The following is a 26,244-nucleotide window of genomic DNA, read 5'->3' on the forward strand; positions in this document are numbered from 1 at the left end:
CATGCGTTATCCGTGCCTTTCTTGCCTCTGCCTTCCGCTTCGGCTCCCCTTTGCTGTCACTTTTTTCTCCTCCATGCCACCACCTGTTCCCGCACGGTCTCAGAGCCCTGTTTGTGCACCTCCCACCCCTGCTCTGTGCCACTCTCTCCCTCGGGCATGACCCGTGCCTTGGCTCTGTGTGCCCAGCATCCTAGGATGCGCGGCCACTAAACAATGGAGTGACACGTAGAGTTGACAGTCACACTGAAAGCCCCCGCCTCGCCTCCCTACCCTCCTTCCTTTGGAGGGTTCCCTGAAGCAAGGAAAAAGAAACAGGAATCTCCCCCCTGGCCCCCCACCGCAGGGGGAAGGCACGATTGGAGATACCCAAGGCAAAGGGCGCGGGTTGTCTGATTCACACTTCCATTACCGAGAGCATTTAAATAGTTTTAAGACCCGTAAACTGTGAGACTAGATGTTTTCACTGAAATATATGCATGTAGATATTATTCTCATGGGGACATATGCCTGCATCTGTTTGTCGACAAGTATTTACTTGCAGACTCACACGCATATCCAGAACCTTGGTTCTGTCGGCTTTGTCTGCACCGAATGGGTGCACATGGATGTATAATTAAAGATTTTAAACACTTGACTTTGATCGTCTGCTTTGCAGCTGCTGTGCTCAGAAAATTCCTGAGCTTCTGTGGGTTAATGGGAGTTCCAGCAAGTGTTTCTCTCCCTCCCGGTCTCTATTAGTAAAGCTCCTCTCTTCTCTGCCTCTCTCCCTCTCCCCCCTCCCTCCCTGTCTGTCTCTGCTCTTCCCTCCCTCCCGCTCTGAGATAGCAGACAAGAGAGAAACTGGTGCGGCGTCCCCCAAGAAGCGAGAAGCGTGCCTGCAGGCGCCAATGGGCAGGACCTCGCGAGTTCCTCTTCATCCGATGCCGTGTGCTTGGAGGGAAATGCAATGTTGGAGCAGGGGCTAAGCTGGACTGGAAAGGTGGCTGGGAGCTCAGGGAGGCCAGGAGCGTGGTTTAGCCGAAGGCTGGAATCACAGGAATGTTTCACCGGGGTCTGCCCTGAGCCTTCCCAGACCCCCATGGATTGCAGAATTCCCCAGCCTTTTTTCCTTTACCTTCGCTCTATCTCCCTTCCTCCTGAGATGGCCCCAGATCTGCAAGAGACATTTGCAAGGAGCTATTTACTAACAGATGTGAAGACATGGATTCTGCACTTGATTATTTAGCCATGATTTATCAATGATGATGGATTGGAAGGCATTGTAAGTAACAGCTGTCTCTATGCCTGTAGTTAGATGGTCTTAGTTGCTTTTTTTTAAAAAACTTTAACTTTTTCAGTGAATTTCCTTTTTGAGAAAGGTGAAAATAACATGTATCAAGTATTCCAAAGTAGTTAGGAGGGTCCAGATGATGCGAGTTTTCTTCTTGTTCTATTGACTTGCAGAATACTTAGAGCTCTATCAGATGAGACCCACAAACTACTGAATACCGAATCTCCAAACATCCCCCCAGAGGGTGACGCTGAAATGGGAAATAAATGAACCGGGTTTTTGAACTGACAATCATTGCTATAATCAGACTTAATCAGAGTTGCTAAAATATTTGACATTGTCTCGCCGCGGAATCAAAGCTGGAATTGAAATGTGTTCTCTTCGCAGGGTCATAAAAATGAAGTTAGCCTATGGCTTTCAGAACAGGCTCTGGCTACATACATGGGAGATGGATATTTTCCCCCTAATGTTAAATGTCAACTCAATTTCCCTTCTATTTCAGCTTTTCTTGAGACAGACCACCTACCTCCCTGTTCTAGCATATAATGTCTGGTCCCCGTAGGGCTGTAGGACACTGTGTGCTAGTCAGAGGGCTTTCCATCTTTCTGTCCTGGGGCTTGATTTAAGCACTTAAACTGCCCAGGCTTAGGGGGAAAAAACAGAGTGACTTGAAGACCAGAATCGGTTTATTTCACAGGAGAAAGGAACAGCTGTCTGAAAGATTAGAAATTGTAATGAAAGAATATGATTTACCTTTTCTTCGAAATTTGAAATGAGGTTAATTTTATATAGAGTGACTTAGGCTTTCTTGATTAAAAAACAGTATATTCTAGGAGACTTTTAAGATCATAAATCACTTAGGTAAGGACATCAAAGCAGATTGCTGGTCTTTTTTTTTTTATGGCCAGTTGCAACTTTCTCTCTTCAGTCTATACAATAGTATCAATGCCGAGATCTCTGACTTCCTAAAACTTGCTGAGATTTGGAAGTGGGGTTTCTAACAGCGACACTGTAACAAGCTTTTCTGAGTGACTTTGGCTTTCTCTCCTCATCAAGTCCAGAACCCAGGCTGGGTTGTTGCCCCTCCCACCTGCTCATCCCCCTGCCTGTCTCCCAGCCTCCATCCTTCCCCCGCCCCGGAGTCTTGGAACATCATGAAAGATCCTTCTAAAGATCCCCTCGAGCGCGCCCTGCCCAGCTCTGGACAGAGGGAGCACTGTAATGTAACACACAGGGCTGCCAAATTTGGAATTGAATGAGCTCTGTTGATTCCTGAATATGAAATCAGTTCTGTGAGCAACTGAATGAGATCATATCTCACAAACCTAACCCAAAGTGTTCCTAACTTTATTGATTGGCATTTAACATCATCAAGCGTTACAGCACCGAGCACCGGAGGGGACCAGCCTAAGGCCAAACTAAATCCCCAAACTCTTCTCAGATTCCTGCTTGGGCAAATAGACCTCGGGCCACGCCTTTTAAAATATGTCCTTTGTTATCAGGGGGAATCTGAGACAGAAAACACATGTTGGCAGGGTCACGTGAGTGCCTTGCTGCACACGAAAGTGGTTGTATCACAAGGGGAAATGCTTTCAATCTTGTACTGTTTTGTTTCGGTTTTTTGTTTATATGGATTCCGTCAGACTCGCGCATCTGGAAGAGGTTTGGAGGGGAGTGAAGAAGCTAAGGCAGCACATGCAGGGAGAAGGAAAATCACTAAAAAAGTCGGATTCAAAAGGGAATCCTTCTCTTACCCTATTCCAGTTCCCACCCTTGGTCTCGGTTCCACGTTAAAGCAGAGACGCATGTAGCCTTCCTTGGCTCGTGGAGATAGAGATTCTTTCATTCTGCTTTTGGATTTCTAGCAAAGGAGGGAGGTTGCTCCAGAAATCTTTCTTAAAGGCAGTAAGAAACCATCTTTCGAGTTCCTGCTCACTTGAACTTAGCAAGCAACTCCCATCCCCTCCTGCTTTTCCTCCTCCACCCCACCCCCACCCCCGTGCCTTCTCTGTGCCTTGGTAGCATCCCTGGTGAGCGGCTCTGAAACCCCCAGGGATCTCATGGGTGTCCTCTTAGGGCAAAAAGACCAGCTGCCAAGGGCAGGGTTTGCATGGAGGGTGGAGAGTGCTTTTTAGTGGTGAATGAGCAGTGGGGCCAGATATGCTGATACCATACAGTCTTTGAGCAAGGCCGCTGATTGGCATCAGTAAAACTGCTGAGCAATTAAAAACCTACTGCAGTCAAGGTGAGAGAAAGAAGAGAAAGAGAAAGAGGTGGGTTGCCCCTGAGGAGTCTCAGGCAAAGTTCTGTTAAGCGCCCAGAAACTCTAAATTGATAACGCCAATGGTTACGAGTGTGAAGCTGATCAATACCTTGCAGATGGAATGGAGCTTTCATGTTGGCCCCGTGTTTTGTGGAAAGCTTGCTCAGAACAAACTGCCAGGTCTCCCACTCGGCTCTGCAGTCCCGGCTGTGAGGGTGTATTCTCCCTGCACACCCTCTTCCTTAGTGACTGGGTCCCCTCTCAAAGTTAGGAGCTCGGGCGCCGGGGGGTGCAGTCGGTTAAGCACCCAACTCTTGGTTTCGGCTCAGGAACTGATCTCAGCATTGGGCTCCATGCTCAGTGTGGAATTTGCTTGAGATTCTCTCTCCCTTTCCCTCTGCCTCTCCTGCTTGTTCTCTCTCTCTCTCTCTCAAATATGATAAATAAATCTTAAGAAAAATAAATGAAAGTTGGGTCTTTGGCTGAAGACCACACCAAAACCAAGTGTGGTCTTCAGATCTTCAGCTCCAAGGAAAAGTGCTGCCTTTAGGGTCATCCTCACTTTTCTTAGGTTCTTGTCTTTGCCCTTTGTCTGAGCTGAAGTCCACAGTCTTATACCTTCAGGATCCTTCTCACCACGAGCGCCATTCCTCTCTAGTTAGTCTATACCACAGGGAACTCTCAGGTTCCTGGTGAGTTTGGCTGCAAAGCAATGATGTATCAACACAGCACGCCCATCCCCAACCTCAACTTTCCACCTGTTCCCTTGCAAAGGCTGCAGGGAGGGCACCTGTCTTCAGTAAATTTGGAAAAGAAATCTCACCTGTGAAAAATGCCTCTGGAAGTTTTCCTGATGGGAAGACAGACTTGCCTTCTCTGCCACACACTTTCTCATTGCCTTCCTCTAGGAAGCACTGTGATCCCACCACACCTCCTTTCCGCGGGACCAATAGTTAGTACGCACATGTGAGCTACTGACCAGTACATCTCTTAGCTTCTCTAAGCTTCTGTTCTTGGCATCAAATGCATAATCGAATGGTGACATGTGCTTAGCATGGTGTCCTGCTCTGTCCTTGTTGGTGACACTGTCCTCATGTTCTTCTGTGCTTTCTACAGAGGACCCCAATCCTAAATGACAGGGATCCCAGGGAAGATAGCACGATAGAAGAGAAGGGGTGCTGGGGTAGGAGTCAAGACCTGGGTCCACTTGTATGGCCTTGAGAACATGATCACATCACGTCTTCCCTGCCTCCACAAATGGAAATAGCTTCATTTACCTAAACAGGTTACACCACCAAGATTCACACTGGCCCTCAACCCAGCAGGTCCTCCTTCCCTGCTGGTCTTGGCTAATCCCTTCCTTCTCTTGCCCTGTGGAACCTCCCCTGACCCCCTGTGCCTGGGTCAGGGCCCCTCCTCCACAATTCTGGGGCCCCTGCTTCTGTCCACCCGAGGCTTCCCCACCACAGAGACATCATGGTGTGCTCGTCTGCCTCTCTCGATAGACTGTAATCACCTTGACATTGACTGCCCCCCATCCTGAACGCCAAGACCAGGACCCTGCTCAACAGACATTTGCTGAATGAATGCGTGAATGAAAGCAAGAGAGAATGGAGACCCTTTGCCCTGCCTCCATTGGAGGTCTCGAGCGAAGATGAAATGAAAGAATGTGTGAAAGGCTTTGATCCATGGAGAGTGCTATGTGGTGACCTTTAGTTTTTAAGTTTGTATAAGGCACAGTGTGCTTTTAGTCCCAATATTTTAGGCAGATTTTTTGGATACTAAGAATCAGAACTTTTAGTGAATGGAAACAATCTTCTTTTCTTGTACTGTCCTTGCAAGATGGCTCCATTCTTTGTCACAGAAGCAGGACAGGCTTTATGTGCACCAGAGGCTCTGATGTTTGAAAATCTGTGAGCGACAAAAACGTTTCATTCCAAAATGAGAGATAAGGCTCTGAAAGCTAGTGCCTCTGGGAGGGATTGCTGTGTGACTTAACTTGACCCAGGGTAAGTGGATGATTGCAGATCTGTGCCTGAGAGGATGGGGGAGGGAAAGAGCTTTCCAAAGGGACAGGTGGGGAGAGAGGAAGAAAGGGGTCCTGGGGCACAGGGGGTACCGCTCGCCCACTGCTCAGCTTCATCCTGGCCGAGGAAGGTGCTAGCAAGGACTTTGGAGCCTGATGCATCTGGGTTTGGATTCCAGCCTCATATTTGGGTCTCTGCTGCGTGTCATAAACCCTCACACGGGAGGTTATGGTTTTCCCTAGCAAGGCTCAAACTCTGGTCCACGATGAAGCAAGCTCTTCCTTGGCATTAGGGTGGGTTTTCCTTCAGAAAATGTTCTTTGCAGAGGAGGGAGGGGAAAAAAAGCACGTTTAAGAGAAATAGTCATTCCCAGTGGCCAATGCAGAGCCACCAGATGGCCCAGAGGGTGACTGAGGTCAGGTCCACGAGGAGGCTTTGGTCATAGATGACCCTGTAGGAGTGTGTATAGGAATCCTGCACACATATATGGAAAATCCCACCGCGGCTGCCTTTGCCATTCGACAGAGCGCACTACAAATCTATTATTCACCTCTCCGGGTCCAGCCCAGGGGTGTAGAAGCTCAGTTTTAACTTTCCGTTGGCTCTCAGGTAAGCTCCACAAATGAGCCGCCCACTGTGTCTCGATGTGCAGCTGGGGATGGAGGGTGAGGCCATGAGCCTGCAAAGCCCTCTCTGCCCACTGGCTGGCTGTGCAAAAGGGAAATTGAGGAATTCTGCAAAAGCCACAAATCTGAGATGTCAGCTCATAAATATGTAAACTCCTCGCTTAGGTAATAAGCTCCTTGACAGCCAAAACTGTCATTTGCACATTCTTGTCAGCTGAACGCAGAGTTCCAGTTGCCAGATTGTCCCTGGATGCTGGGGACTCAAAGCTGGGGAGTGGGAGTGGGGAGGGGAAGCTGGGCTGATTGTTCTGGAAAGATCTCTGGCTGCTCTCCATGGGTGCTGTCTGCCTCCACCCCACCATCAGGGGGCTTTCTCTCTTGGTATTTTGATTACTAAGTGTAGGCAAAAATTTTGCAGTGTGGCACTTGTAATAGGAAAAAGGTTGAATATGAACATGCAAATGGAGACTGGGAAAACAGTTGCCAGCATTTGGCTTTTCAGCAACAGTGACTGAATCCGGACAGATTTCAATCTCTGTTGTATTATGTTTAAAACTCTATCGGGAGCTTAACCAAAATCAACAGTTGCCTATATATATCGAATTTTAAATATAGGCCTGCAGATAAAAATCAGGGGAGGAAGCAGAGATTTGGTACATAAACATTCCTTGAGCATCTGTTATGTTGCAGGCACTTTGTAAGGTTTGGGGGATTCCAGAATGAATCAAGGAAGAGGGATGCTTAAGACACAAATTCTGCTGTAATACTTTATGATAACCCCCAAAGTAGCTCTAGTAGCAAAATACTACCGGAAATTACGGAAGAAAAGAATAAGTTCTCCTTTGGGTGGTAGGGTAGGACTCACACGCATTAGAGGTGGGTCTCAGGGATGAGGAGGCAGGTGGCATTTCAGACAGAGCTGTTGGCATGAGTCTCTGCATGGAAGCATGAAAGTGCATGGGTGTCATGTGATTATATTGATGTTGCATGATGATTAAAACTAAATACAGCTGACCCTTCTACAATGTGGGGCTTGGGGGCATCAACACATCCCCCCCCACCCCCACCGTGCAGTTGAAAATCTGCATATAATTTCGGACTCCCCCCAAACTTAACTACCAATAGCCTTTGGTTGACCAGAAGTTGTACCAATAACATAAATAGTCGATTAACACATATTTTGTATGTCCTATGTATTATAGATACTGAATTCTCACAATAAAGTAAGCTAAAGAGAAGAAAATGTTCTTAAGAAAATCATAAGGAAAAGATAATACAGTTACAGGACCGTATTTATTGAAAAAAAAAAAAAATCCGTGTGTAAGTGGACCAGCACAGTTCAAACTGGTGTTCAAGGGTCCACTGTATTTTTCAGATTCTCAAAATAGGCAAAGATTAGTGATAGATTGCAGTAAATAGGATGGTATGATGAGGATGATGAATAAACAGCTATCTCAGATAAGATGTGAATTCATGTCCCCTTTCACCGCTGATGGGAAACAGCACATTGTGGGTCAAATATAGTGAGAGGATGTAAGACCCATGCCTGTGCTTGGCACTGGGCTTCTGTGACTGGGTGGTTAAGTGGTCTTAGACTATTTGTTCACTCATTACATCTGTATGTCCATTGGTGAACATCACGGCATAAAGAAGAAAAGCTGTTCGAGAGAGGGAAGAAGAGATTGAGTCCAAACAACTTGATTTCCTTTGAAAAGTCAAAAGTCACTGGGAAACTTAGCTCTAGTAAAAGTACAGGATCTTATAGTACCTTTTAAGGTAATTTTTTTTTAAGATTTTATTTATTTATTTTAGAGAGAGAGTGCATGCAAAGGGAGGGGCAGAGGGAGAGGGAGAGAGAAAATCTCTAGTAGACTCCATGCTGAGCACAGAGCCTGACGTGGGGCTCGATCCGATGACCCTGAGATCATGACTTGAGCCAAAACCAAGAGTCGGCTGCTCAACTGACTGAGCCACCCAGGCACCCCCATTTCAGGTAATTTAAAGTCTTTTTACAATTATAGTAAAATTATAGTCAACACTCTGCCTGCCACCATTCTGCTAATCGATTTCCTTTATTAAGGTGGACACCCAAAATTCATGATATTGGGAGATATTAATGAGCCTTCTAAAACACCAAAGAAGGATAGGATAATAATTTGGATCCTTGTAAGAGTAAGTCAGAGCATCACAGTATTATAGAAGTAATAGCGTTTCCAAGCTGGAAGAGTCCTTGTGGGGTCATGTATTTTGCTGACTTCCAGATCCTTGAAGAATGGCCTTCTGGGAGTTGAGACTGGGCTGCTCTCACACAATCCTTCTTGGATCTGTTTTTGCACCCATGTTTTCCATTCAACAAATGTTCATAAGGCCCTTGTGACATGTAGGATAAATATTTGCATGAGATACTGGCTGTGCCCTCCAGGAGTTGCCAGTTTTATAAGGGGGTAAGACACCTATGTGAAGAATGTAGACAGGAAGTTATTTTTAAAATACAATGAAAGCGATCTAGGAAAAGTCAGAAATGGAAAATTATTTCCACGTAAAATGGAAGACGGGCCACTGAAATAGAGAATTTGCTCTATTAATGTGAACTTCCACAGTCACATTTGTCTTATTTAAGAAGTTTTGGGCATCCAGCAGGAGAGAAAAGTTAGGTGATGTTGCATGCTGGGTGTTACCCATGTTTTTATTCTGGGGAAATGCAGAGCAGGATTAGAACTGAATTGTCGAAATTTGTTCTAATTTGTCACTTCTTCGTAGCCTAAGAACATACTCTTCAAGTCCAAGCACATTATTGATTTAATTACCTTGAAAATAGAATTTTGAAAATTATCTATTTAAAAATATCAAAGATTCATAAGTTAGTTAATAAGAAATGTGAGCAGTACCTACAGGCTTGGCTATCATGAGAACGACCCCAGGGATAGGCCAAGGAAATGTGGGCTTTGAGCCCCCTCTGGAGGAAAAAAAGAGAGCCCTCCCCTGAAGCTCCGGCAGCAAAGGGTTTCTTTTCTAAAGGTCAGAAATGGAAAAAGAGTCATCTAATCAAATTGACTTTTGGAATTAACCTTATAAATCTGAAGTCTACAGTCTTTAATTCAACAGAGAACCCAATGAAGATATTTCCTACAAGAGGCAACTTCAAAAACATCCCTCCCCCAAAGGCTTGGTAGAACAAATGTTGGACACGGACTAATAATGATGTGGAAAAAATAATTATAATGAACACAATAATTGTATTTGTTTTATGGACATAATAGCCTGCAAAACCCCATACAACACAGCATTTCATAGATTAGCATCATTTAAGAAGTCAGCAAACAATAAAAACAAACAAAAAAATGTGTTTATTCATTCTCTCATTCTACAAGTGTTTATGGAGAATCTCCTGTGTCCCTGTGGGCAAGACTTACGTCGGAGTGGGAGATATTAAGCATCAGCTCTGACTGTGTGCCTTCCCGTAGGAGGAGCAAAGGTTGTGGGTATGGAGACAGGGAAGCAAAAACACTGGGTAGTCGGGAGATCTCTTGGAAGGCTGGACTGTCTGCACTCTTTAAAAAGCAGTCCCCAGAATCCTATTTTAGCCCCCCTACAAAATAGAAAATAATCATCTTTCCCACTGATTTTGAAGAAACTGTTACTGTACCTTGCCAGTCTTGCTTTGGAAATATTTTGAAACTCAAAGACATCCAAATAGGCCCCCAAGCATAACCTTGCAGAAGCCCTGGGCTGGAGGAATGCGTAATTGAAAGTCACCTCCACCACGGTTTCCAAGCTCCTTCATTGATGGGAAGACCTGGAGCCAGACTTTTCTTCTTCAGGGTCAGTGATTTGGGGCCAATCCTCCATCCACCCCTCTGTGGGTATGTAGTATTGGGAACACAGCTGCAGGAAATATGGGTCGGCTCCTGACTTTATGGTGTTTGTGGTCCTGTGAGAAAGACACTAGTAATCACAGCCAGTTGTAAGACGCAATATGGCGGGCGACGCGTCACTCCTTCTCCTCACCAGGGACCACACTGGCAGGTGCCCGGCTGGTGTGAGAAACACGGTGGTCCAGTCTCTCAGCCTGTGGGCAGCCCAGACAACTTCTTTCTAGGGCATTGAGGAAAGAGTTACTGTCTATACCCAATTTCAGTCGTGGACGGGTTTAAACCAAACTGCGTTAGTTTGCTTAACACAGCATTTGGGTTCGTATTTGTATTTATTTGGCACCTGCGCTCTCCGAGTGCCCCCGGACACTGTGAAGTGTGCTGGTGACGGTGATCGTTGGCTGCCCTGCCCCTGGTCATTCCCGCACTAGGATGCTCATCACAGGAGAAACCGCCAAGAAAGTAATTGCCTCCTGCACACAAAGCCTGCAGACACCTGCTTGACGGAAGAATCCAGTTCCGGCCGGTGGTTTTCAGGCCAACGCATGGCGCTGACGGAGATTTTCTTGACGTCTGATTTAAGGATGTCGAAGACTCCAATTCGTTGGCTCAGATTGAGAATGTCCTTTTTTCTGACCTTTCCAGGCCACCAGTAAGGCCTTCCCAGCCAACAACCCAACCAAAATTCCTATTCAAGATGCCCGGGACCTGAGACCCATCAGAGTCAACCTCATAGCGTGGATTGAAGGTTGAGAAGCCCTTGGTGGGGCCAGTGTTCACAGCTGGTCTGAATGCAGCAGGGCCAAAAGCAAAGGCGTGGCTTTCACCTTGCTTTTCATTATTCACCTATTTAGAAGCTTCCAGAAAAGAATCTCTAAAAAGAAACACTTAAGATATGGTTTTCCTATTAATATTTCATTATGACAATAATTGTAACAAACACTGGGTATGTACTCTGGGGCAGGAACTGTTCTAAGAGATAGATCGATACATAGACAGACAGAATATATATAGTTTAAATCTCACAACTCTGTGAGGTGTAGCTACTCGTGTATCTTGTTTGACAGCTGACAAAACCATGACACAGCAAAGTGAAGGCACTTGACCAAGGTCACAGAGCTGTGAGGGGCAGGAGGCAGATTTGAATCCAGACAGTTTGGCTCCAGAGGCCCTCCTCTTGGCTGTTTCTCTTTTCTGCCTCTGGAGACTCTGAAATACTAAGACACTCAGTAAATGTTCACTAAAGCATGCACCAATTCCTAAGCTAATACCTCTTCCCCGCCCGCACTTTACTGGGTGGTCCTGGAGGCCCATCAAAATCGTGGGCCTGAGAGCACCCTGAGAGATCTTCTAGTCTAGATTGAGTCTAGAGTTTTCATCGGCTGGTCATCTAGAATCCAGCCACACTTAAAGAATCAGGACCCACCTAGCTGAACTGACTTTGAAAGAACTACAAGAATTGATGAATACAACATTATGCTATGGTATGACATTGGGTGGGAAGCTCCTCTTAGCCACCTCGATAGAAGTCGGAGCAAAAAAATCACCTAGAAGATCAATGAATAGCAGAGTAGGTACAGGTACCGTTTGTTTAAGGATTTATACCTTATCGGTTTCCCCACAATGGTTCTAAGTGGCTTATAAAATGAAATATTTATAAAATAAATTAGATCTTAAAATATATGTAGGCAACCAGTTAGAAGAAGAGAGTAAGAGAAACCAGTTCCTGGACCAAGTTGGTTATTGCAGTTGGACATTAATTATGCTCTGAATTTTATGGAAATGAAAGCAAATGGATCAGAAAGGAGTGAAAGAGGAAGGGACGGAGATATCTGCTGAGCTCCTACTGAGGGCCTGTGGTTCTGATGGCCACTTTCCAAGTTACGTCCTTTATCTTCCCAACAGACCCTTGCACTGGACGTCATTATTTTCATATGTGTCAAAGAGGTAGCAGAGCCAGGATTTGAACCAAGTCTCTATGATTCCTAAGCCTGTGCTTTTTCTATTGGGTTATATTATTATCATCCACTAAAATGACACATAGGATTGTCTGCAGGCTCCTAGCCTTTCTCCAAGAATTTGTTTTAATGGATCCTTATGTAGGGAGCAGTGGGTAATAACATAGTAACCTATGAATAGTAGGTACTCAGTCAGTATTTGTAGAATAACATGAATAAATAAATGCATACATAATAAGATGAAAGATACCTTCTTTAATTTTTATAAGCTATAGAAATGGTTTTTATGGGTGCTCTTATATCAGCCCCTATTTAAACACAAAGTCGTATCGTAGCATCATAAATCGGTACAAGGCATTTAGGTAAAGGCCTAAAAATATAACGTTTTATCTTTTTCTTGTTTAAAATTTCGAAATAGCAGTGTAGGCCTCCTTATCTTTACTTCTTCAGCCCCCCACTTATTCTTCAACCCCCCCTAAATGTACTCTGCCTCTCCTCTGACTCTGTTGAAGATCAATGATGAGCTTATTAGTTCTGGTCCAGTGGACACTCTTCATTTGCTGTCTTTGTTGGTCTCTTAGTGGCATTTAACATCGGAGACCACCCCCTGTCTGTCTTTTGCCCCCAGTCTCCACGGCTCCTTAACAGGCTCCTTCGCCCTTCCCTCTCTTGCATCACTCAGCAAATGTTGAGGTCCTCACAGTTCTGTCATGGGCCACTTTCTGTTCTCGTTCCACTCGGCACCTCCCTGGGCACCTCCTCCACTCTCATGACTTCGGTGGCCATCTTCGTGCTAAAGACTCCGCCATCGGAAAACCTAAACCAAATATTTTTTATTTCCAAATACTAAGAAAGATCTAAACCCTGACTGTACATCTGTTGGAAAATCAGTGGCTCCTCTTCATAAAGTCAAAGGCTAGGGAAAAAAGTGAAAACTCTGGTATGTTTCTTAACCTTTCCTTGGTAATTAGTCCTACATCAGGAGTCACTTCTATGTATCTTTGAACAACTCTTTGCATGGGTGGTAATCTGTTTGACAGAGTGGAAGGAAAGCACAGACATTTAAAGATAAAGTGCTTGTAGCCACTCTCAACTGAGTATCATTCATAAAGATAAAATGCCTTCTGAAATTTTAATAGAAATCAATGTGAAATAAGATCTGATTTCTAAAAACTCAAATTACGAGCAATTTGTAGAGCATGTCTGTTGTGTAAACGTGGGAATCCACACGAGAAGATGATTGATCATTTGACTGATTACATAACGTGAATCATATTCTGTCTGTGCGTGAGTGTGTCTCAGACACAGCTGGATGGCATTCTGCTCTAGAGAATGCGTGTTCTCTTCCTTTCACGCAATCTGTTCCTAGAAGCTCTGTTAGAACAGAAATGTTATTTTTCTGATAATAATATCAGACCTGGGAGTTTTATTCTTAGCCAAGGATTCAGTGTCAGAAAACCATAGTTATAGTTAACAATGAGTTAGTAAAGTTGAGATAACACTTTAAAAGTATATGGCTACTTAAAATAATATAATCATGCTCCCAATTCTGCAAAAATGGGCTCCATTTAATTTAGGATTGCAATAACTAACACTAGCCACAGCATAAAAAATGGAATACTACCTACTATAGATTTCACCGACCTAAAAGTAATATGCCTTCCAAAGTAAATGTTAGTGAATTGGGCAGCTTTACCCAGGCCAGATTTCTTTCCAGAGTTACCCAGGAAATGTGAAAGAAATCTTCATTTGTTTTGATAAATTTCTCTATTGCCTGCAATTTATTTCAAAATAATTCCTTTTGTGATAGCAGTGTTTAATCTTTTGATCATTCTTTTCAAAAATACTTAACTGCAAGACAAAAAAAGTATGAAGAATGTAACAAAAACTTTAATTGAAAGGAATCCACTGAGTTATCTTCTTCTTTTTAATTTCTTTGTTATTCTTCTTGTCTTCTCCCTCCTCCCCCATATTGCACCCATGCACACACACATACACATAGACACACACCCCTGCATGTGCACAGCCCCCAACAACCTCAGGAGCAGCATTAGGGACAGTAAGTGCTATAGTGGGAAGGGAGGGATGGGGGGACAGTCCCTTCTCGGTGCTCAAGTCATGTCCTATCAATGGAGATGTGCATCCCAGACCTACCTCCTTTCCTTTCCCATGCTACTTTGTAGCATAACCGCCCTACACCTGCAGAAATAATCAAATAAGCAAGTATGTGCAAGAAAAAGTAAAGTATAGGGGTGCCTGGGTAGCTCAGTCAGTTAAGCATCAGACTCTTGGTTTTGGCTCAGGTCATGACCTTAGGGTACTGAGATCGAGCCCTGGGTGGTCTCCATGCTCAGCGCAGAGTCTGCTTGTCATTCTCCTTCTCCCTCCTGCCTTTCCCCCAACTCATGTGCTCTCTCTCTCTCTCTCTCTCAAGTAAGTAAGTAAGTAAGTAAATAAATAAATAAATATTTTTAAAAAGTAAATTATAGGTCATTGTTAGCAGCTTTGATTCAAAGTCACAAAAGGTTCACTCCCATCTCATAGGCTATGATTACTATAGATTCTCCTTTCATGAGTTATTTTGCTCTGGAGTAATCTCTCATCTACGCTGCCTGTTCTGTGGAGATAGCTTCTGTATTGAAAGCAAAGCTGCCTCCTTTCTCTGCATTAGAGCTTTTGGACATGCTTGTGGTGAGTGCACTTTATTGCAGTATGCCTCTACCATGCTTGTCAGCAGTCTGCACAGACTCCAACCCACGTGGCTCAGCAGCAGAGTGGGTAGGGAAGGAGAGGGTGTAAGTTTCCGCCTCTCTCCCTCTAGTGGAGCTGCAGAGGTGCCGGCAATCAAAAAGACGTCCCAGGATCTGGGTCAGTGCAGCCTTGCAGCAGAGTCAGGGACAGACTCTCTGTGCCTCTGCCATGTCCAGTTCGTCCCATTGTATTGCAGAGACCCCATGCGAATTGTCATTCTTTGAAATAACTTACTTAATGATGTCCTCCAATTTCAACTATAGCAAATAATTTGTTGAACGAAAATAAATATATTGATATTAAAGGAGAAAAAAAATTACGTCCTTTAGCAAACAAAGCCATTATATTCAAATTTAATTAACCAAGAAGCCCCCAAACCACAGAGTGTGTCACCCAGCATTGACAATTAATTAGCTTTGCTCTGAAAGAGCCACAGGTATTGAGCAAAGAGTTATGGATTAAAGGCTTTATTTTCTCTACTGATGCTGTCCATTTCTAGCTATCACACCCTGATAGCACTTGGTTGCTTCAGGCATCAAATTATTCCTGGAGTGAGTAGCTTCATGTCAGTTTCTCATTTCACATGATCAAAATATGGGAAGAGTGAGAATAAAGCCCCATTTCTTTTAAAATAAAGACCTCAAAAGTAAACAACACAACTGCTGTTCAGTTTCTTCTGCCTTTCAAGATAATTCTCTGCCAAACAGCTAAGGAAGATAAATATTAAGGAAAGCTCGAGGGGAATTAGTAGTCACCCTTGGCTTTTAAATGGGCTATCTTGTTTATGGTAAATCATGCAGTCTCTTCCTTTAACATTACATTAGCATATGTATAAATGATTTAATTAGAAACTGCTGGAGTTAGCATTTACAATGCAGCATGATGTAATGAAAAGAACATTAGATTCATTAGATTCTTAAAATCAAATTATCTGGAATATGCTTATTCCTTGAAAGAATCTTAACTTTAGTTGGTCTTTGTACTGTAGAAGATCTGTGTGCACGCACACGAGTGCGTGAGCACACACACACACACACACACACACACACACTGGACAATTGTTTCCACCAGAGAAATCAGGCCTTAACATTCCCCAAGGAATGGGCTTTAATTAGCCTGTGATTGTCTTTTTCTGTCTATATCTAGATGGTAATTACCCAGTTTCATCCACTTCATTCAGGAAGACTAGCTGGTTCTCAATTATTCATGTTTATGAAAGATCCCAGTAATGGTGGTTAACTAAGATCATATATATCTGCTTTGGGATGGATTTTTAAACTTACATTTGCGTTTACTTGGATCTGGTGTCCTAGGTGCTCACAGTCCTTTTTTTTTTTTTTTTTTTAAGATTTTATTCATTTATTTGAGAGAGAGCCTGAGTCGGGAGAAGGGCAAAGGGAGAGGGAGAAGCAGACTCCCCACTGAACAGGGAGGCCAAAGTGGGCCTCGATCCCAGGACCCAGGGGCCATGACCCTGATGTAGCAAAGACGTTAGGGTTCAAAGCCAATAGCCAAGAAAAGATTCTTAAGACATCTTTGGTGCAAAAAGGTGTGGGAACAGGACCCGCTGCCCTGCGGTTGTGAGGAGTGGCTGATTATGTAGTTTCAAGTTGGGAGGGGGTTAGGGAGAGCATAAGTCTCTAAGGAATTTGGAAGCAAGGTTTCCAGGACCTTGAGGGGGCTAGGTGTTGTTGGGAAAAGGTCATTTATTACTGTCTAATAAAACCTTAGTCATGAGACCCTTCAGATGTATATCGGTGGGTCTTATGCTTGGGGGGTGATTGCCAACGTGTATCTTGGGGGGTTTAGAGGTAAAGGAAGTTTCCAAAGGAATTTTTATATGTTAAAGTAGACTTACAGGATCCTGGGGGGTCGGGCTAGGATTGCCTTTTGCCCTTAGGAAAGTATTAACATCGAGGCAGCTGAGTCCCTAGAGGAAGGCCACTCTGCCTGTTTCAAGGACTCGTCAGTGGACTATGGATAGTAAGGAAATTTAATTTTTCCTTTGCCTTCATCTCCCACATCAACCCGAGTGGAAGACAGACGCTCCACTGACTGAGCCGCCCAGGCGAAGCGACCCCACAGTTCCTTTAATTCATGTATTATCAGGCCCTGTTTGCAAAGGTGTGGCTCTGGAAGAGACTAAGCCCTGTAGGTTCCCGGGTACTAAGCCGGCTTGGGCTGGGCAGAGCAGGCCAGAGATGAAGATCTACAGACAGGAAGCACCTGGTCAGAAGGGACTAATGACCAGAAGATCAGTCAGCACATGGACAAGTGTGTAAGGACCCAATGCAAATGAGGAAGAAAGCTCGTGGGACGGGGGGGGTGGGGGTGGGACCCAGGCTGGAGCAGAAGGGCTGTGAGCAGAAGTCCAGCTAGCAAGCAGAAGCCAGGAGGCGGGAGACCAGGAAGCTGGGTTAGGAGTCTGGGAAGACCAAGCCCCAGGGCTTGGCACGGGCTACGTAACAGGAACACGTAAGTGCTGGGTCATCAAACCCGGGTGCATGGCCACTGGCCCCACGTCACACAGCAGGCAAGGCCGTGTCCCACGGAAACAGGACAGTGTGCCCACCCTGGGCATGCTCCTTACCTGGCGTTGTCCAAAGCATCTGTAGTCAATGCACTTCAAGGATAACGCCCTGGAGGCCCACCTCCAGACTGCTGGGTCCCTACGGCTTTCTCCTCCCTGAGAGAGTTCTTGCGGGGGAGTATCATGTATCACGTATCAGCAGGTTAGAGCCTTGCCCCCTAGGAGAGCGGGGAGTAAAAGAGGTGTAGCTTTGTAGGTGTGCGTGGAGAGCAATAATGCTGTGCAGGTAATGAGGAAATTAACAGCTCTGGGGTCGAGTTCAGGGGATGTCACACAGCATTGAAGGCAGTGGACAAATTGACTGTGTGCTCCTTTAGACCCTGCTGTTACGCATGCATTGAGGGTAAGTTTGGGGTTATTCCATCTTCCAATGTTCTTGAAAGAATGAGGGTGCACTCACTTGAGATATGACAGATTGCAGAAGCTTGAAGCAAGACGCATCTTCCCGAGGTCGCTCCGTCTCAGAAACAGAACTTCCCGGGCTCTAGTGAGCGTTTCCCTCCAGGTCCTGCCCTGGTGTTTGTCATCTTGGTGGTACCGGGGTCTGACATGAGGTTTGCAGGACATGCAGAGATAGGAAAGGGAATAAGGAAGTCCACATGTCCCCAGGCTGCCGATAGAAGGTGGCACCAACTCGTCAAGTTCTGGACCAGTTCGCTGGAGCAGAGGTGCCCAGCCTTCTCTTCGGCCCGGGGACCCCGCATCCTGCAGATGGCTCCCCACTCCATCAGCGATCCCCTTGCACAGAATATCCAAGGAAGCCGAGAAGATCAGCTACAATGTCTGGTGTCCGGCTTCCAGGCAGCCGGAAGTGAGCAGAGCTTAGTGAATGGTGGGTTGTGAGCAGCGGCTGCATTTTTTTTTTTTAATCAAACATCTTCTGCTTTATTTGGGCCTATGAAAGCATTTCTATTTTCACACAAGGACCTTGGCTCAGCAAACACTCTCATAGGTCCCCAGCTTTACACAAAGGAGAAGGTTTTACTTTGAATAGCTTTTGTAAAAACCATAGTTTATGAATGGGCTCTTTTTGCTCCCATTATTTTTGATGTGAGCCGTATTTTTTCATTTATCCATTAAATTCTCCCTCTGACCATGAAAAACATCCAGACACACATGGATTAGCAACATCTACCAATAGCATGGTTTTCAAATACTGCTTTTTACCCAGTTTGTGCCCCCGGGTATGGGTGAATGGTGTGCCACTCAGATAACACAGTTTGGGAGAAGCTTCTAGCTCTACCCTGGTGGTGAAGCTCTTTAACTGGGTAGCGGGTCACCCGCCACGTGTCTGCAGGCTCCTTCACGCTTCTCTTTATCTCTGCTGCCATGGAGCCAGAATAAAGTTATCAGTCGTGCTGGGTGATGTGATTCTTCTCATCTGTGCATTTTAGCAGTGGACTCTTGAACACAGAGCGGCTGCTGGGTGACTCACAGATGACTTCCGCGATATCCATAGCCCACTGACTGCATAGTTGTTTTGTGCAGAGCTGCCATCCAGTAAATACTGACGGACTGATTGAGTGTCCGGAGCATTCAGATGCATTCCAAGCAGCTTCCAGCATTCCGTTGGTGTCTATAGATGGAGAGGCTCGAGGTAGCGGAGGATGGTACATACTAATGTCTGTTGTTATTGTCATGCAAGGGCTCACTCCGGGTTGGGACTGGAGGGACAGAGAAGCCATTTTCATATAATTTGCCATTCACGTCCTAATGCTGGGTATGACCTGACTCACTCAGCGGAGACATTTTCCCCCTGTGCTATGAAGGTATGTTGCTAAGCAACCAGATCAGTAATTGGTAAATGCTTATATATGATTTGATTTGAGTTCCACACAAAAATATATAACTGCTTTTTTGGGGGGAGGTCTTCATTATTAAGCAAATGATTATGATTTGGTTTTATTTTGCCCAAATAAAATAAAATAAAATAACTGCTTTCATTTATCAAGTTGCATAATAACGTGATGCCGTGGACAAACCTGGGCCCCAGACAAGCGAAAGCTTGAATGTTGATCTCAAGTCTGAGAATCACGAGTCCCACACTCCCTGCTCAGCTTCTTACCCCACATTGCTGAGTGGGGATGGGTGTGACCGTGGGCAGAAAATGCTTTAGAAAGAGTAAGACCCTCCAAGGTATGAGCATTATCTAGAACTCCAGGCTACTTAAGTGTAGGACTTTCCGTGTGTTGTCATCCCCAAGGCTGGATGGATTCGGCTGCACCGAGCAGTGCACACACTGTCCCCTCAACAAGGCACTAAGCTCTGGGGCGGGTGGCAGGTGCAGAAGAAAGGACGTGTGAGGCATTGACCTTCGGGGAGCTAATACCGCGGTGTGGGAGGCAGCGCTAGAAACACAGAGAGACAAGCACAAGCCCCCAATGCAGAGCAGCATCTCATTAAGGGTTGGAACATAAGATAGATTCTCTCAAGACCAACCGCTGTAAGACTTCAAGGCGATGGATGAGGACCCCCGAAGACTGAAGGAGTTGATGACGGCAGCTTACACAAGCCCTTGACGAATGGGCAGATTTTTAAAAGAAGAATACAGGTGAATTCATAGAAATGATCACTGTGGGTGAGTGTTGTGCATTAAACGCTAGACGTCAATTCATTTTCGAACTCTAATCTCACCTGGCTGCGCTGTTTTGCGCAATGTGGTGTGAGGTTAACGGTCAGCCATGTTTTGCTCCTGATGGTAAACATTTTATTTGACTCATGTCATGAATTATCTTCCTACACTAATGAAATGGATCATTTACATAAAAATCAGAAAAACCCCAAGACCCGTATGCTTTTCAGCCTCCGGAGACATGGAAATGACCTCAGTGACAGCCAATTACAGCCTGGAAGGGTGGAGGAGGTTGCTCTTCTTCCCTGCTGGAAAGTCTCCAAACTGAGTAGCAGGCTTCGCGGCGGTGCCTGAACGCTTTCCAATCAGGGTGATTTCAAAATGATGCGTAACTGTTGTTTTGTTGCTGTTGTTTTCGTTTTTTTTTTGTTACGTGCATGTGGACATCTTGCCTGTTTCCAGAAGCTTTGCCTCGGACCACTGGTTCTTGTCACCTAGCCTCTCTATTTCTAATCGGCTTTATTTTCTTCAACCCCTGCGTCATTGACCCTGTGGGTTTCCGAGGAGCTGCTGTGATCTGTCATGTCATTGCTCATTATCAGGCAGTCTTAATCCTCCGAGCATTGAAATATTTTATAATGGCGCAGAAGCCGTTGCAGCCCATGGCAGCCCCGGCCACTGTCACGTCAGGTAGAAGTTAGGGTTGTCTTTTACATGCTGACAGTGGACACCCTATCACCGTCGTCCCCTCCTGGGTCAGGAGATGTGGCAGTGTGGAGGGCTTCTGTCCTGCCCTCCTCTGGAGGAGCTCTTCAGCTGATGCCTCAACCAGCCAATTGCCTGGGCCCAGTGTAGTTGAGCTTGAATGACCTCTTAATTTGTATAGACCATTTACCCACCTATCTGAGCATCCCACAGATAAGAAGAAATGCTTTCTTGGGGCACGTAGGTGGCTCTGTTGGTTAAGTGTCTGACTCTTGATCTCTACTCAGGTCTTGATCTCAGGGTTGTGAGTTCGAGCCCGGCGTTGGGCTCCAAACTGGGAATAGAGCCTACTTTAAAAAAAAAAAAAAAGAAAGAAAGAAAAGAGGAAATGCTCTCCGAATGTGGTTAGCAACACACGGTATGTCAAATTTTTAAAAAAAATAGTGAATCCTTAAAAAAATGACTACACTGCCTGATACTCCTGCCTGTTCCCTAAGGAAAGTTCTATTCCTCCTGAAGCTAATAATTCTTAAGAGATTAAGTCAATATTTTAGTAATCTCTAGACACTAAGGGTGGCAGACCCCAATTTAACTCTCATGAGATACACTTATCACAAAGGGCTTTCCATTTTAAGCACCCACAATTCTGAAAATTCAAGGTCAAATAGTCTGTCACACAAATGCAAAAAAAAAAAAAAAATCCTCATAAAATCCCCCTCTGATCTATATAACTGAGACCTAAGATTTCCCCCCAACTAACCCAATTACAGTTACCAGGTAGTTATTTGTCTCCTTTTGTTTTTTTAGATCTGGGTAGATCTGGCCAATGAGAATAAATAACTGTCCCATGTGAAGGTCATCTCAATTCTAAACTGATTTCTGAATTCAGATAACATCCCACAATGTGTTAGGATAGTTGTCTCCTGGGCGAGATGTCCCCAGAGGGAAAAACGGAGCTCACCAGTTTAAATTCTTGCCAAGTTCCCAGCCTCATAAGGCTTAGCGTGACACCACTTTCCTTATTCAGTAAATATGAATTTCATCCTGTTAGAGAGACTATCTTTTTTTCTTGAAACAAGGCACAGAGAAGTAAATGAAGCTTATGGATATTTAAGGATGTGTGCTGGGATGAATAGCTTGAAGGTAATATGTGATACTCTCCATGGTAAGAATGAGACAAGCTAAATATAGCTTATAGTAGTGTTTTAGGGTTTTTTTATTGTTTGAAATCTTCTAAGACGACCCACTCACTCATTTTTCATCCTGTGAAGAAAGAACTTATTAGAAGGCATTAATTACACAAAATACACGTCTGGCCAAAATGTCTTTACCTTTTCAATTCTTTCATGACTCCCTCTCCTTTATGTCACTGAATAATACAATTATCCATGAGTGATTTCTGGACCCTAACCTTCCCCTCTCTGCCTGTCATTAAAGTATTATATAATAAAAGCAGAAGCTGCTGACTTCCAAGATACTGGAACATATAAGACAGATTAGATCAAACAGCTGGCTCTAATGATGTCGAAATTAAAGTAAAATGTTCTCATAGAACATAAGGCTATAAAGTGGTTCTTATTAATTTTTCAAATTCTGGAATTCTCTTTAGTACATTTATTTCATATACATGTTTTAAAAAGAAAGTAATTTTTAACTGTATTCTCAAAATAATTCCCTCCATTACTATTTCTCTGCATTGAAGCCAACAGAGGCTTCCCTAAATGGAATTTAGTGATTCTAGGAATCACTTCAGAAACTCTGCCTTGGAAGAGATTTTGGAAGACATCTGATGCATCTTTCCCCCTGATATTCCCTGGAAGTTATTTTCTGGCTCCTACTTAGGCACTTCTGATGACAGAAAGCTCACTATTTCGTGAAGCAGACCCTTGACTAATGGGTTACTCTGGTTTCTAGAAAGATAAACCTTATACTTATAAACCCAAATGTGTCTTTATGTCTCGCCTACCTGTTTTGCTACCTATTTAGAGACAGTGTTGTACAATATGGGGCAGGTAGACCTACATTCAATCTCAGCTTCACTACCTATAATCCTACAAAGTGCCATCTATTAAGAACTTCCTTTGTATTGAACCTCTAACGTACAGTCTTATTTCATTTTCCTAAAAAGTCTACAAAGGTAGGTACTATTTTTGCTGGATCTTACTACACAGAACCTGAGGCTGATAATCATACTGATGACAGTGATGATGATTGTATTATCGAGTGCCAACAACACGCCAGGTGCTATGTAGATCCTTCGTATACATTATAAACAATCGGGATTGAAGTAATTTGCCCATTATCTGCCCAGATAGTAGCTGACGAAGTTTGATGTCCAGATTCAGGTCAGATGCTAAAAGTACTCTGGATTTAACTCTTTGAAGTCCTGTTCCTTTGTGAAATTGGGAGTAGTGTTGTCTTCCTCATCAGATTTTCTGAGATTAAATAAAATAGACTGTGAAATTATCTGGCATTCTTGCTTGAAAAATACTTCCTGCTACATATCATTTACTCATTTTTTTAAAAGATTTTATTTATTTATCTAGTTATCTATTTATTTATTTATGAAAGAGAGAGAGAGAACGCCTGCGCTTGAGCAGGGAGGGGGCAGAGGGACAAGCAGACTCTGTGCTGAGCATGGAGCCTAATGCGGGACTCGATCTCATAACCCAGAGAGCATGACCTGAGCTGAAATCAAAATTCGGACACTTAATCAACTGAGCAACCGAGGCACCCCTGTTCTTTTTTTTTTTTTGAAGACAGTTTTTTAGAAGACTTTTCCTTCCCTTTTCTCCTGGTTTATATTCTCTAGGCTAAATATCCCCAGATCCTTCAATCTTCATTCATTCATTCAACATATACATATGCTCCTTTGACCCCACTGGGATTTACATTCTAGAGAGGAAACAGACAATAAACAACACACATGGGGCGCCTGGGTGGCTCAGTTGGTTAAGTGACTGCCTTCAGCTCAGGTCATGATCCTGGAGTCCCTGGATCGAGTCCCACATTGGGCTCCCTGCTCTGCGGGGAGTCAGCTTCTCCCTCTGACCCTCCCCCCTCTCATGTGCTCTCTCTCATTCTCTCTCTCTCAAATAAGTAAAATCTTAAAAAAAAAAACACATGATAACTAAATAAATCACCTGCTGCGTTAGAAGACAGGAAGTGTCATGCAGGGGTGGGTGGGTAAGACAGGCAGCGTAAGGGAAATGAGGAGATGGGGGGCGGGTGCTGCTGGTTCATTTACTACGGATGTGTAACCAGTTATCCTGAAACTTAGTGGCTTAAGTCAATAACGATCACTTACTATCTTTCATGGTCTCTGGAGTTCAGAAATTTGGGACAAGACATAGTAGGGATGGCTTATCTATGCTCACAGTGCCTTGGGCCTCAGCCAAAAGACTTGAAATATGGCCCCCGCAATCATGTAAAGGCTCATTTACTCAGATGTCTGGTAGTTGATGCTGGCTATCGACTAGAGTCCTCAGTTCTTCTCTGCATGGCCTTTTCCACGTGACCTGGGCTTCCTCACAACACGGAGGCCGGGTTCTAAGGGTGAGAAAGTTGGTAGAAGCCATATTGTCTGTTATGACCCAAACTTGGAGGTCATTCAACATCATTCCCACCACATTTTGTTCATCAAGGCAATTTGGAAGTTCCAGTGGGGTTCAAAGAAAAGGAAAATAGACCATGCCTGTCAATGTCATGTCCTAGGAAGAGCATGTGGGATGGGATACGTATGGGTGCAGCCATCTTTGGAAAGTACAGTCTGCCATGGTGTGGAGTTCCTGTGGTAGCATTTGAAGAAAGCTTTGAAGGAGGTAAGGGAATGAGCCATGTGCCTTGCTCGGTCTGGGGCAGAGTGTTCCAGGCTAAGGCAGGGGCCTGTGCAAAGGCCCTGCAGCGGGAGTGTACCAGGAGTGTTTGGAGGCTAGTATGGCTGGATCAGAGTAATTGAAGACGAGAATAGTAGGAAAGGTGGTCTGAGATAGGAGGGAGGATATATGGGAGGCCTTATAGGTCACTGTAATTACTTTGGCTTTTACTATGAGAGGAGGAGCAGAATGGGGGAGTTGTGTTTTATGAGCAGTTATGTTTTAAAAGACCCACTCTGACAACCATGTGGAAAACAGCCTGGGCAGTGGGGGTGTGGGCTGGGGGGCGACAGAGGAAGGGAGACGAGTCAGGAGACTCTTCTAGGAACCCAGGCAAGAGGGGTTAGTGGCTCAGACAGACAGAGTGGCAGTCAAGGCGGTGACAGGCGATAGATCATGGACGCATTCTGGAGTTCAGCCCATATGGTTTCCTGATGGATTGGCTGCCTGGTGTGAGAGAAAGAGGAGTCAGACATGTCGGGGCTGTTCCACGGGTGGAACTTTCATTTTCTGGAAGAGGGAAGGCCAAGGGCCCACAGCTTTTCAGGAAAAGATCAAGAATTTAGTGTCTAAGTCCGAGACACCAATTAGAGATCCAAATGGAATTGTTGAGGGGGTAGTTGGATAAATAAATACAGAGATCCAGAGAGAGGTCTAAGCTGGAAATAAAAATTTAGGGGTCACTGGCATTGCGATGTTATTTAAATGGTGCTCTTGGGAGATAATAGCCAGAGACTGAGGGTAGACATGAAAAGGACCGAGGACTGAGCCCTGAGGCATCCTGCTGCTGAGGCGAGGGGAAGAAACCAGCCAAGAAAACCAGAAAAGCATGGCCAGGAATGTCCTAGAAGCCTCAGGAAGAAGATACAAGAAAGCGAAGGATATAATCGGTGCTCTGATGGGTCGGGAGAGATGGGGCTGAGAACCATGCCACTGAGCTACTGTGCAGGTCGTCCCAGCCGGGACAAGAGCAGCTGGGGGTTGGACCCCCCCTGGAATGAGCTCAGAGGCAGGGGAAGGAGAGGAACCAGAGAAAACAAGGATAGACCACTCTTGCCCTGAGTTTTGTGCAAAGATGAACAAAGAAAGAGAACGGGAGCTGGCTGCGGAAAAAGAACCAAAAAGAGGTTTTGTATTTTTCCTTTAAGGTGGGAGAAACTACAGCAGGCTTGTATGCTGTTGGGAATGATCTGGGATTTTCCAGAGTGAAAATCTGGCACTGTAGGAGAGAGAGGAGGGAATCCTGGGGTGATGTCCTTGGGAGGGCCCTACATATGCTTTAACTTCCAGGACCCTCACTCTCCTCCTCTTCAGGGTCTGTGAGTGGGGCGTGGGTGGGCGTGGATGGTAGACTAAAGAAAAAGGAAGAAGCCAGCGGCCTGCTATCTCTGGAATTAATCCAGAAGTGAGTATATCAGTGTCTCTGCAATAACTTGGCCTCGTGGCCACTTGCTTTGATTTCTTCCCACCCACCCCCACCACCACTCGCTATAATATGGTGTAACTGTTGCAGAACATTTGTGTGGTGGGAGATGATATGTGAACCCCCAACACTATTAATGATGCCGGCAACCTCCTTCCCGCCTTTCCCCATCTGCCTTCTCTGTACCACCTTTGCTGGCTCTGACCCTCACCCCTGGTGCTTGCCCGTGTATTGCATTTTTTTTTTAAAGATTTTATTTATTTGAGAGAGAGAGAGAGCACAAGCAGGGGGGGAGGGACAGAGGGAGAGGGA

General features: G+C 44.8%; 1 protein-coding gene across 1 annotated transcript in view; it reads left to right on the top strand.

Annotated features, from left to right (window-relative positions):
• The window catches only part of KIF26B (kinesin family member 26B), a 440,039-nt gene that overhangs the window by 279,359 nt on the left and 134,436 nt on the right, over nt 1-26,244 (top strand). The gene's annotated exons all lie outside the window — the stretch shown is intronic.

This window comes from Mirounga angustirostris, unplaced genomic scaffold, assembly GCF_029215605.1.
Source record: "Mirounga angustirostris isolate CCGP_5_RB_7025 unplaced genomic scaffold, mMirAng1.0.hap1 SCAF_6, whole genome shotgun sequence".
Lineage (NCBI taxonomy): Eukaryota > Metazoa > Chordata > Mammalia > Carnivora > Phocidae > Mirounga > Mirounga angustirostris.